This window comes from Sphaerodactylus townsendi, linkage group LG06, assembly GCF_021028975.2.
Source record: "Sphaerodactylus townsendi isolate TG3544 linkage group LG06, MPM_Stown_v2.3, whole genome shotgun sequence".
Taxonomy (NCBI): Eukaryota; Metazoa; Chordata; class Lepidosauria; order Squamata; family Sphaerodactylidae; genus Sphaerodactylus; species Sphaerodactylus townsendi.
Genome location: NC_059430.1, coordinates 105,362,570 through 105,376,625, shown reverse-complemented (window position 1 = coordinate 105,376,625; position 14,056 = coordinate 105,362,570).

Genomic DNA, 14,056 nt, shown 5'->3' with positions numbered 1-14,056 from the left:
CGCGAGTTTGACATCTATGTTTTAGAGCCAACCACAGAACTGCAATCTACAAAGGTCAGTACTAGCTATGCCAGTGGTTCTCAACCTGGGGGTCGGGACCGCTTTGGGGGTCGAAACCCTTTCACAGGGGTCGCCTAAGACTCTCTGCATCAGTGTTCTCCATCTGTAAAATGGATAAATGTTAGGGTTGGGGGTCACCACAACATGAGGAATTGTATTCAAGGGTCGTGGCATTAGGAAGGTTGAGAACCACTGATCTATGCAGACAGGCAGCAGACCCCCAAGGCTGTAGGAAGCGGTCTTTCATTTACCTGATCCTTTTAACTGGAGATGCTGAGGATTGAGTGTGGGACTTTCTTAGGGCAGCCAGGTCTCCCCCGGCTCTGAGCTCCCATTGCTGCTTGGTGGCACCATGGATTACAAAATAAAGACAAAAGCAGCATATGCCACAGATTTACAGGAACACTCTAGGAATTTCCAGAATCTCTATGGGAAAAGCCATTGAGATTTGGGAAATTCCTAAAGTGGCATCACAGCACCACAGGGTCACTCCTGAGTACTAAATTGGAAGCAATGTTGCAGTATTGTTCACTGTGATGTCACTCTGCCCTATCCCCCAAACGCTCCCAGCGGTTGCCAGTGGACATCTGGCTACCTCCATGTCTGCATGCAAAGCATATGCGTTACCAAAATTCTGTTAACTATCGCAACTGGCTCAGGGTACCCGTGGAACACCCTGCGCAAACATATGCACATGGAATCTGGCACCCAGAGCTTTGATGAAATAAGACAATGAGTTCATTTCCAAACCATTCATTTGCCAAGGTGAGAGGTGAAAGAGGGCTAGTGAAATAAAAAAGGGGTTGAGCAGAATCTCCAGTTTACAACAAGAAATCGTGCTTCAGCTCTGGTTGATGCAAAACAGATGCAGATGAGCAACTTTCACAGTGGTGGGGGCAGCCTCTTGCCTTCCCAGTAAAGTCTAAGAGTGCTGATCATGTGGTCTAGCGTCACATGGTAAATCAGCAAACCCTTACCATTATGCTATCCTGAGCCCCTTGAAAGAAAGCAGGATAAACCTGTACTAAATATTATAAATACTAGAGATGGATAAATGGCAAATAATAGGTTAGCATACTGGACTTGGCTCAAATCCCTAGGTTCAGTTAGGATCACCAACCCACATGCAGGGCCGAAAGATTTTCTGGAATTACAACTTTTCTCTGGACTGCAGACCCTGGAGAAAAAGGCTGCTTCAGAGGGTGGTCTGTATGGCATTATAGCCCACTGAGATCCCTCCCTTTCCCAAACCCTGCCCTCCCCAGTCTCCATTCCTGAAATCTTCAGAAATGTCCCAGTTCAGAGTTGGCAATCCTGAGTGACCTTGAACCAGCTGATCCCTCTAACCTACCTCACAGGGCAGTTGTGAAGATGATATGAGGTGACAACATGTAGATCCTGCAGCCTTTTTGAAAGGGTAATGTTAGACCACTGGCCCTGCAGGGAGTAAGAAACCTTCCATGAACCGCTCCTTGGAAGAACATATGGGAACATTTGACCTTTTATAACAGACTACTAACAAGACTACTAAGGGTGACATTTCCAAACAAGCCAAGGTGGAAGGTGTGTGTGTGTGGAGGAGCGGGGCAGATGTGAAGTGATCAGTTCTGCGAGGAGGTGATTCACAGGATTTAACTCACAGGCCTGCATCTCTGCTTGCTGGGACTGGAAGACATGCCACACATCAAAACCCAGTGTGCAGATGGACCCGCTGGGGAATCGCTAAAGAGAGGGAGACAGAACTCTCTTCCTCTCTCAAACGTTTCTTCTTCCTGGTTAAAACAGAAGGGAGGACAAGGGGTGGGTGGAGGAGTGTCGAACAAATGTTAGCAGCTGGTGGCCGATTTTCCCAGCGTCCGTTGTTGGGACACCCTGACAGCTGCTTCCTGCAGGCGGCTATCTCATGTGCTCATCTTGAAGGATGTGGTACCAGCACCCCCAGCCTCTCTGCCTCCTGAGTGGTCTGTTTCCTGCACTGGGACACTGGCCCGTGCCTTCTTTCTCACGACCTGCCTGAGGGACAGCTGGACTCCTTGAAACCACCACTTTATAGCAGCCCAGGAAGCCACAGCACAAAATAGCCCTCTTTCTCCCCGCTTGACTTTTGGCTGTTTCTGCCATATTTCAGACCAGCTGTCCTAACAGCCTGGGCACAGGCATTCATATTTATGTCTTACGGTTGTTTAGTGCAGGAGGGAATGTTCCGCCTGTGGTGATTTTGGCTAGGGGGTCACGAGTGGCGCTCCTGGAGCAGAGAACTATTTCCCATCAAGAGCCAGTTTGGTGTAGTCGTGAGACTGGGGTCTGAAAAATGGATTCAGGTCCCCCATGCTGTCATGGAAGCTTGTTGGGTGACCTTGGGTCAGTCACGCACACAGTCTCTCCGTTTAATCTACCTCACAGAGTTGTGAGCGTTTAGCGAAAGAGGAGAGACGGGTGTATGACGCCCTGAGCTTATGGGAGGAATGATGGGATACAAATACACTAAATGATAACAAATAATAACAGAGCCAGTGTAGTGTAGTAGTTAAGAGCGGTGGACTCTACTCTGGAGAACCAGGTTTGGTTCCCCACTTCTCCATATGAGCTGCAGACTCTTGTCTGATGAACTGGATTTGTTTCCCTGCTCTTATGCATGAAGCCCGCTGGGTGACCTTGGGCTAGTCACAGTTCTTTGGAACTCTCTCAGCCCCACCTACCTCACAAAGAGTCTTTTGTGAGGAGAGGAAGGGAAAGAAGTTTGTAAGTCACCTTGAATCTCCTTACAGGAGATTTATGCATGCATCTATCTATCTATCTATCTATCTATCTATCTATCTATCTATCTATCTATCTATCTATCTATCTATCTATCTATCTATCTATCTATCTATCTATCTATCTATCTATCTATCCATCCATCCATCCATCCATCCATCCATCCATCCATCCATCCATCCATCCATCAGTCCATCCATCCATCCATCCATCCATCCATCCATCCATCCACCCACCCACCCACCTACTGAAAACATTTTTATGCTGCCTTTCCACCCAATCAGGGTCCACACAGCAGTGAACATAAAGCTAATAGGAGATGGGGGCTACACCTTTGAGGGTCCATAACTTTGGACCCCCTGAATCAAACTTCACCAAACCTGGGTGGTATCATTAGAAGAGTCTCCTAAAGATACCCTGAAAGTTTGGTGCTTCTAGCTTAACAATTGCACCCCTGACAATTAACAATTAAAAATACAGTTAACATATAAAATTTAATTAAAGACACACAAACATCACTAGTATGAGAGCCAATAATCATTTTTAGGGATATGCCAGACAAAACAAATAAGTGTTCACTTGCTGGCAAAAGACGCCAATGGAAGCAGGCAGCTCCATTTCCCCAGGGATGGGTTCCTAAGTTGTGATGGCATGACTGAGAAAGCCTTTGCTCAGGTTGCCGCCCCTCTAGCCTCAGATGACAGTGGCAATTAAAGTAGAGTTTCCAAAGATGAGCAGAGTGTAGGGGAACAGGTTAACCTGGGAATAGGCAGTATGTTAGTCTCAGGCTGTACAGGGCTTTAAAGCTCAATATCATCGCCAATTGAACCCAGAAGCAAACTGGAAACGAAGCCAGTGTAGGTGGAACAACACTGCAGTGATTCGGCCCCCACAATCCACTTCAGCACACTCTCTGGCCACACAGCATTCTGTACCAACTGTAGCTTCTGGACTGTCTTCAAGGGTAGCCCCACATAGAGCTCATTATAGTAATCTACTCTCTATGTGTTACCAGCGGATACACCACAGTGACAACATCGTTTCTGCCCAGGAAGGGCTGAAGCTAGCTCACCAGTCAAAGCTGCTGAAAGGCATCGCTGGCCATCCATGCCCCCTGCTTATCCAACAGGAGGTGGCCTGGGTCTAGGAGCACCTCAAAGCTAAGAACCTGCTCCTTTAAGGAAAATGTAACCCCATCCAGAAAAGGGGATAGCCCATTACCTGGGTAGGGTTGGTTTGCCAACCTCCAGGTGGTGGCTAGAGATTTCCTGCTATTACTACTGATCTCCAGGTGCCAAAAATCAGTTCAACTGGAGAAAATGACTCCTTTGGAAGGTGCCCCAAGGAAATCCCCCCTCCTTCAGCTCCACCCCCAAATCTCCCAGTGTTTCTCAACTCTATAACCAAGTCAGACCTTCCCTCCTACTGTATGGGGTAGAAGTCCTAGGTGCTGATTTGGGGCAGAGGCATTCGGGAAGACTGGCCATTGTAGTGCTTGGGAAATTTTCTGGTGAGTTATTAGCCAGCCATGCTCAACCTAGCAGCATAGGAGCTGCGGCCACTCCACTGGGCCCTGGCTAATGGTGATGAGGGAGGAAGGGATGGGTGGACTCCCTCCACTCATTCTCCCCTAGCTTGGTCAGGAGCCCCTGCAGGGTTTCTCTTAACATGAGAATGTAAGTTAATGTGGACAATCGGAGTAAGAGTAAGCTGGAAGGATCTTTAATGGCCATCTTGGCCAGCCCTCTGCTGAGACAAATATTTCCCAATGGATTTCTGCTTGAAGATCTCCAGTGAAGGCAACGCCCTCTCCAGCAGGGCCAGTTCCAGGTTTTGGGCCTCCCGACAGAGAGTACTCTCTTGCCCCATCTGCCCCCCAGCATGATTCCCTCTCAACCATTACCATGCCTCCCACCTGCCTGTGTGTCCTTCCTCTGTCTGCTCATGAGCCCTCCCACATCCCTCGCTCACAGTTTCCCACAGCTTTTTCCTGGGTGACACAGGTCAGCCCATGAATTGGAGAAAGCAATGGTGGGGGATAGAGCTGCCAACCTCCAGGTGGCACCTGGACATCTCTGGCTATTACATTTGTTCTCCAGACAACAGAGAGAGAGCAGAGCAGTGGTGGGATCCAAAAATTTTAATAGCAGGTTCTGATGGTAGTGGGATTCAAACAGTGGAGCTGCCGCACACACGCACCTCCAGTCCCTATTGGGCAGGGAGGTTGCTTTAGTAACCCCTTCTCGGCACTCAGAAAAAATTAGTAACCACTTCTAGAGAAGTGGTGAGAACTGGTTGGATCCCACCTCTGGAGCAGAGGGTAGGGTGAGAGGGATGAAGGAAAGGGGAGAGACTGCAGGCACTGCCAGGGGAAGGCAAAGAGGAAAATCAAGAGGAAATGAGATTTCCACCCTCCATTGAGTTACTGTTGAACCCTTCCCCACCCCACCCCCAACCCCCACCAACCTGGGTTTGGGACAGTGGCAGAAACTGGCTGTCAGAAAATGTCCATATGGATGCTGTATTGCCAATGTGTGTGTTTTGCATTCTCAGAGTAAAAAAAGTTTCCCCTTCAGTTGTGTCCGACCCGGGGGTACCACTGCAAGCAGGGATTTCATAGGCAAGCCGTTTTTGTGGGGTAGTTTGCCATTGCTTTCCCCGGCTATTCTTTACCCCCTAGCTATGTGCTAGGTACTCATTTACCGACCAAGGGATGGATGGGTGGCTGAGTTGACCATGAGCCAGCTGCCAGGATATCTGACCCACAGGGTACTCAAATTCCTGACTGTGTGAGTGGCAGTGCAAGCACTTAACCACTATGCCACGCGGCTCAGAGTAGCCGAATTCTCAGAGTAGACGAATGCAAAACTGATCATCATCTTCATGTGCATCCACCTTTGCTTGTTCAGATGTTTATCTTGCCTTTTTGTTAGCTGTTTTCATTTATGGGATTGTATTACTTTCTGCCTTGCTTTCTGCTGGTTCTTCCTTCTCTCACCTGCTTGTACACCATTGTCCTGGTCTTCCTGCCCTTGGGTGCTATTGGTTTTATTGGCTGCTGGGATTTCTTTGCTGTCTGGGTTAGTTTGATTTTGATGTCTTCAACGGAATGTGGACGGCTTTGTAAAAATCTGCCTCGGGCAGCACGTCGGAGAGGCAGCATATACATCTTTGAACTCAGTAAATCCAAAACACGTTCCCAGTCATAGATTCTGATCCCAAATTTGGAGGCAAGAAATAGTTAGCAGTAAATATCCCTTTTCCTATTCAAGTGCAAATAGCGATTGTCACGGAGGTGGGAGGGAAAGGGGAATGAGGGAGCTTGAATCACGTTTCTGACAGCAAAACCAAACAACCACCACCAAACCTACATTGCAGGTTTGTTGTGAAAGAAAATGGGATAACCTGTTGCATGTTATCTGAGAAACCAGGTGGGAGGAGAGGAAAATGTGTGCCAGGCTGCATTTTGTGCAGTTGTGCATTTTAAATTTTTTATTTATTATTTCATTTATACATTTGTCCTTTCCCATGCCGGATTCAGGGCGGCTCATAGAAAATCCAGTTAAAACCCAGTTACGCTGCTAATACTTTAAAGAGCCTCAAAATTCCACGCTAACTATGAAATGAAGGGAAATAGTAAGACAGAAAGGGGAAAGGAATGAGGACTAGAGGCAGGGAGGCCAATGGCGACAGAGTATCATTGCTGTCCCCAGCCATTGGATTGGCAGAATAGCTACGCCTACCATGGCCTTGACTTTCGCATTCTGTCCCTGTCCTTGCCTCTGCACCGCTGTCCCTGTCAGCCCGCCTGGATGAATAAGGTCAAGGGGACAAAAAGACAGATTTCTGCAAAGGAGAGGTGGAAAGTCTCCATATTTCTGTTTTGCCTTTAATTGGTTTTGGTGTCAGCAGAGTGAGAAAATGCCAGGCGCCTGCAGGTGTTTGCTTGTTAGCCTGAGCGAGTCTATTTGCAGCTCCTCGCCTGAGGTCACACACAGATGCTGGCCCGCTGGTGACTCAGAAGAAAGTCACTGATGGGAGCAGTGGTGGCTTTGGCAGCCTGCCTCCTACGATATCCTGTCCTCTCAGGTTCCAAGCACAGGGCTAGGGGCTTTAGAAATAAGAGTTCACGTCTTTGTCGTGGCATCTTCTACTGGCAAAGAGATGCCCGAGCATGAAGAAGAAGAAGAAGAAGAAGAACAACAACAACAACAACAACAAGAACAAGAGGAGGAGGAGGAGGAGGAGGGGAGGAGGAGTTTGGATTTATATCCCCCTTTTCTCTCCTGTAGGAGACTCAAAGGGGCTGACAATCTCCTTGCCCTTCCCGCCTCACAACAAACACCCTGTGAGGTGGGTGGGGCTGAGAGCGCTCCAAAGAACTGTGACTAGCCCAAGGTCACCCAGCTGGCGTGTGTGGGAGTTCACAGGCTAATCTGAATTCCCCAGATAAGCCTCCACAACTCAAGCGGCAGAGCAGGGAATCAAACTTGGTTCCTCCAGATTAGAATGCACCTGCTCTTAGCCACTGCTCTTAGCCACTACGCCACTGCTGCTCCTTCTTTAGGTCTTCAGTATATCTGTATTTCTTACACTTTTCGGTTTGTGAATATTTGAAGGGGTTCCTATGCTGTTGTGGATGTGGGGTTGGAAATGAGCCCTGCGGATCTGTCTGTTGGACAAATCAGTGAGAAAAGAAAACCATCATGGTTGTGAAAGCTGTGAAGCCTTAATCCGGAGAATAGATTCTTGGATTGACCGGGGGGGGGGGGGGCAGAGATTAACCACTCACTTCTACTTGCAAGCATTTTTGTATTCTGCACAATTTCTTTGGTTGCCCTGTTCTTACAGTTTCAGCCAATTTCATTTTGTAAAGGTCTAGAACAGGGGTAGGGAACCTGCGGCTCTCCATATGTTCAGGAACTACAATTCTCATCAGCCCCTAACCAGCATGGCCTATGGGCCATGATGCTTCCCTCTAACCAAATGTGCACTTTGAAGGCAAGTTTACACACAACTGGGTATTGTCACTGCCGGGCTCAAGGCAAGACATTTGGCTGACAGCAGTATGACAAATCAGTGGGTTGTAGATCAAATCGAGCCTGAACTGTCCTAGAAATTAAAGTGACTAACGGGAAGCTATTGTGCTGTGGTCACGTTATGAAAGACACGTTTCACCAGAGAAGACAATAATGCTAGGAAAAGTTGAAGGCAGTAGGAAAAGAGGAAGGCACATCTTAAGCTGGATTGATTCGATCAAGGAAGTCAAGGCCCTCAGTTTGCCCGACCTGAGCCAGGCTGGTCAGAATAGGGCATTGATTCAAGGGATTACCATGAGTTGGGACTGACTTGATGGCACTTAAGAAGAACTGGTTTTTATAACCTGCTTTTCTCTACCTTTAAGGAGTCTCAAAGTGACTTACAATCACCTTCCCAGTGCTCTCATCACAAAAGACACCTTATGAAATAGGAGTAGCTGAGAGAGTTTTGAGAGAACTACCCTGTTTCCCCGAAAATAAGACATCTCCTGAAAATAAGACGTAGTAGAGGTTTTGCTGAAGTGCTAAATATAAAGCATCCCCCAAAAGTAAGACGTAGCAAAGTTTTTGTTTGGAAGCATGCCCGTCGAACAGAACACCAGAGCATGCAGCTGTGGAGCGGAAAAATAAGACATCCCCTGAAAATAAGACATAGCGCATCTTGGGGAGCAAAAATTAATATAAGACACTGTCTTATTTTTGGGGAAACAGGGTATGAATAGCCCAAGGTCATCCAGGAGGAGTGGGGAAACAAACCTGGTTCACCGGATTAGACTCCACTGCTCTTAACCACTACACCTTGTTAACACTACATTATGATGTTGGAAAGCAGGGCCTTTTGGTCTGTTTCTGGGACATTTATAAGTGCATGGATTTGGTTTTAATTTTTTAAAATAGAAAACATTAGTATATTTTGGTATATTCCAGTATATTCCAGTTGTGGTGGAAGTTAATAAAGGTAATAAAACAGAAGTGCAGAGATAAGAAAAGCAAGTCTCGTCAGGATATGGACTGGTATCAGGGAGAGACACAAGAGTTGGATTTGAAACCAGGGATGAACAGGCGTGCCATACTTCAGGTCCTCAAATCCAGCAGTGTGGTGAATTGGGGTGTTGTAGGGTTTCCGGGCTGTATGGCCGTATTCCAGTAGCATTTTCTCCTGATGTTTCGCCTGCATCTGTGGCTGGCATCTTCTGATCATCTGTGGCATGATCCTCTGAAGATGCCAGCCCATACAGCCCAGAAACGCCACAACACCCTAGTGGTTCTGGCCATGAAAGCCCTTGACAATACAGTGTTGTGTGGTGTGTATTGATTAGAGAACTGGGTTGTTAAGAGTAGGATGTAAATCCCCAGTCATTGGATGACCTTGGACCAGTATCTTTATTTTTGTTTGTTTGGGTTTGTTTGTTTAGAAAAGAATATGCTGGTTCTCTAGGAAGCTATAGGAGGTAGCTTACAAAATAAATAAAAAATTAACGATAATACTAACAAGAAATTAAAATATATTGATTCAAATCCAGCAATAAAAGCCCAATCTAGCATAATACCATGAACCATAAAACTAGACCACTGGCAGTTTAGTTTCTGAATTGAAGATCAGCCACCTGTGTGAACAGAAATGTATCAGCTTGGTGCCTGACAGGAAGCAATGTAGGCACCAGGTGAGCTTCAAGAGGAAGGGTATTCCATTAGCCAGGTGGCCCTACTGAAAAAAACCTGTCTCCAGTTGCATCCTGTCTCACCACCCTAACTGACACCACCCCCAACCTTGCTGACATTCTGAGTGTTTGTGACTCTAACCTCACCAGATAATGATTTGGTTCATGGCAAGAGCAGCATGGAAAATTCCCCTGTTATAGTTTGCATTTTGTCCCCAGAGAAAAGCAGGCCGGTATGTCCTGCTATAGTATAGTGACTATACACACAATGTGGTTGTCATAAAGGCCATGAAGGCCTATTTATCTCAGTCTAACCCACCTCACAAGAATGTTGTAAGAACCCTTTGGAGCAAAAGGGAATTAGGTAGACAATACCTGAATGACACACGTGTCCCTTATTTTAGCCTCACAACAATGCTATTAGACAGAAAGAGAGAGAGAGAGAGATTCCAAAGAGAGAGAGAGAGAGAGAGAGAGAGAGAAGAAGAAGAAGAAGAAGCAGCAGCAGCAGCAGCAGCAGCAGTTGTCGTCGTCGTCTTGGATTTGTATCCCCCCCTTTCTCTCCTGTAAGGAGACTCAAAGGGACTTACAATCTCCTTTCCCTTCCCCCCACAACAAACACCCTGTGAGGTGGGTGGGGCTGTGAATTGCTCTGAAGAACTGTGACTAGCCCAAGGTCACCCAGCTGGCATGTGTTGGAGTGCACAAGCTAATCTGGTTCCCCAGATAAGCCTCCACAGCTCAAGTGGCAGAGTGGGGAATCAAATCCAGTTCTCCAGATTAGAGTACACCTGCTCTTAACCACTACACTCAGTGTGGAGAGGGTTAAAGATTCCCTGTCTCCCCATGCAGTTCTCCTCCTTTAAAAAGCAGCCCTGGTAGCTAAAGTTGGAAAAGGAGAAATATGATCAAGTCAGGCGATTGGTTTATCCAGATCAGTATCACCTACTTTGACTGGCAGAGGGTCTCCACAGTCCCAGGACTTTCGCATCGCTTGACTTCCCGATTCTTTTAACTAGAAATGTTGGCAGTACTGAGAAATACAGAGAAACAAAAAGTGCTACAGCCAGCAATGTGTTTCCTTTGAAACAGATGGACATTAAGTCAAAAGTCACACACAAAAAGTGAAAGGGGTATTCATAATGAAAATGAAAGGGGTTCATGATGAATCAAACAAAATGAACACAAAAAAAGAAAACCCCTTTTGCCTGAAGACTCTGGGGTGCATGGTAATTATCTCTCCAGAGACAGAGCTTTGTTAGTTTTCCCCACTCTACACAAAGAAAAGTGAAAATCACCTTTGAATTGTTCCTGACAGGTATTCACTCTGAGGGAAGTCCAGGTCCCAGAAGCAGGCAGGCTAAAGGTGGGATTCAGGCTCACAGGTGAGAAACATTCAGGTTGGAAACCAGAAATTAAGATGTATTTCTACCAAATATAACATCTATAATAGTGTGGCTTTGACAACTGCTTGCATCAATAATCATTTTCATAGCCACCCTTGCTTAACTTGAAATCGTAGCATGGGTACTCTAGCAACAAGACAGTGCTATATTTTCCAGTTAAGCAAAGCAAAGGGTTAAAGTGAGCAATTACAGATTCCTGTACTCTGTCCCACAGAAAGATAATAGTAGGGTTGTATATTCCTGCATGGCAGGGGGTTGGACTTGGTGGCACTTTTGTGGTCTCTTCTAACTGTATGATTCTATGAGATTAGAAATCAATGCCCCCCTTTTTCATGAGCATTTTGATTGGTTAACAGGTCACTTTGATGATGGAGTTGCTAAACGACAGCTTTGCAAAGTTGTGGCTTTGCTGATAAAATGTGCCAGGTTTATCTGAGCCTTCATCAGCATCTAATAAACCAACTTTTATTTTTAGATAAGAAACAAACCATGTCGTAAAATTATTTTCCATTTGAATCCGCAAGTCACGGGCTGGCTTCCTGCCCTGGCTCAAATGGGAAGGAGTTGAAGATGGCCAGAACAGATCTCAAGGGTTTCAAGGAGCTTTGAAAACCGAATCAGAATTGAACTTTGCTCGTCCCTAGGGGCACAGTCTGGCAGGAGTTTGCCCTGGATGAGATTCCTGGCAAGCATTCTCAAATTGGTTTCAAGGAGGTTTCGGGAGGACTTCTTTTGGAGATTGCGCCAACTGTTAATTGACAGCCTCTTATGAACATTCCATTTACTTCAGTGAGATTTAAGCAGGTGAGGGCCCATTAGAAATTATCGCCTACCTTTATTTGCCCCATCTTCACCTTTTCCCTCTTTCTCTACTCCCAGCGATCTGTCCCCATGGGAAGCCTTTACCCATTTGCACTGCAAAGAACCCGCAAGGACTTGAGGAAATTTCACTTCCCCCTGTATCCTATCCCTGTAATATTTTGTCTTTAGCTCTTTTTAATAACTCCCAAATCCTTGCCTTTCCGTGCTTCTTTCTCTTCTTCACACCCACCCAACAACCTATTTTATATCTCCCCCTCATCTTCAGCTATGTTAACTATTTATTTACTTCATTTGTACCTCACCTTTTCCCACAATGGGGACTCAAATAAATCGTCATGATTCTTCTCTCCGCCATTTTATCTTCACAAGAACCCTGTGAGGTAGGTTAGGTGAGAGTGTGTGTCACTGAACCAGCCACTTAGTGAGCTTCCACTGAAAAGTGGAGGTTCATACCTGTGACTCCAGATCCTAGCCTGAAACTGTAACCACTACACCACACTAGCTTTTGTGGGGCAGCTGCTGTTGAATAGCAGCAAGCAGCCTCTGTGAATCAGGCAAATTGCATGGTAGCAAGTTGTCCAGAGGTTGCTGCTGGGCCTGGCTGCAATAAGTCCTCCCTCAAACACCAAAACAGTCCAAGAAAAGACCCTGGACCTCTCCTTGCCTTTATTGACAGAAACCTAGAATGCTGGCAAAACTGTGGCCATTGCCTAGCAACAGCCAGTGAAGGCATCAATTTCTTAAAGCTGTTGGCACTCCTTTTATCACTTTGGGGTTTTTAAATCCCTAAGGCTTTTTTAAAAAAGATTTCAGATTTTTCTGCAAACTTGAGGCACTTCTTAGGTTTGTTGAAAGATCCACTTGGCCCTTCGTAGGTCAAGTCTCCAGCTTTAAGTATCCTCAAATTTACCCAACTTGGCTATTATAATGAGCTTCCAGATAAACTGCATATTTTTTTCAGTGTGAAATAGAGCCATCATTTTGTATGGATGCAGACAGTCAATCCTCACTTCTCTGGTTAAAGGCCAGAATTCCTGGCATATGCCATGCATATCATAGAGTTATGAACCAGAAGTGCTTGGAGAAATCTAACTCGGAGATTCTCTCATTTGCATTAAATACTTTTTGCAGTATTAAAGTTGACCCCAAGAAAGAATATGCAAAGTAAATATGCGCTGTAAACTGCTTTATTTAAACCCTGACTTTTTTTTTCCATTATAGAACTCAAGGCAGCAAGCAAATGAGGATCCAGAGCTGGCAGTCCTAGGATCTGTCTGAAACTGTTCTCCCTAGGGAAACAGATCTCTGTAACTGTGGGCACTTCTGCACATGCAGAATAATGCACTTTCAGTCCACTTTCACAATTGTTTGCAATTGGATTTTGCTACTTCACACAGTAAAATCCAGCTACAAAGTGCATTGAAAGTGCATTATTCTACATGTGTGAAAGTGCCCTGAGGAGAGATCAGTTGTGATTCAAGGAAACTCCAGGCCCTACAATTATTCGGTAACTCTATCCATGAAGTTCACTCACCTTGGGTCAGTCTCAAAGCCTGATCTACCTCACTGTTGTGAGGGTGAAACGGAGGAGAAAAATAAGCTTCCTTTTCCATGGTGTTTTCACATCTGCAAACTACTATTGGCTGTGCTATGAAACTTGGTTTTTACAGTGGAGCCATGGAGAAGCTGGAGGAACTGAAAACTGTGTGTATATGGATGGGTTGGGGGGGGGGGGGGTTTACAGGCTGTAGTCACTTCTCCCTGAGCGCTGTGACTGCAAAGAGAAAAGACCCATTGTCTGTTTGGGAGGCTCAAAACTCACATGTGATACAAAGTCCTCATATTGTTCCCCAACAGACACAAAGCCCTTAGGGGAAGATCCAAAGCCTAGTTTCCATTGGCGTCCCTCTTTGTTATATGGGTGGCAAATGAGCCTCCTTTCCTGGGTGGGGGTCTCATTTGTGGCTCATTGAAAGACACGGATCTTAGTGAAGGGAAATGCGATGCACTGACTGGAAGAACACGCTTCACAGTGAAGAATCACCATCTGCAACCGAAGAGGATGAGGCATGAAAGGAGACGGTGGCTTTGGATCCAAGACGAAAACAGTGTAATCCTGGGCAGAGTCACACGTACTTTACACCCTAACTTTAAGGTTAGAAGGGTGTGTCTGCTTAGTAATGGAACAGATACATTCTAAATAAATTTTGCCCTTGGATTGTTGATTCATTTTTAAGTATTTTGAGTACCAATCAGTATAACATTAGTGCAAATCTAAATTTTGATATTTGGGCAGAGTGGGTCGACTCAG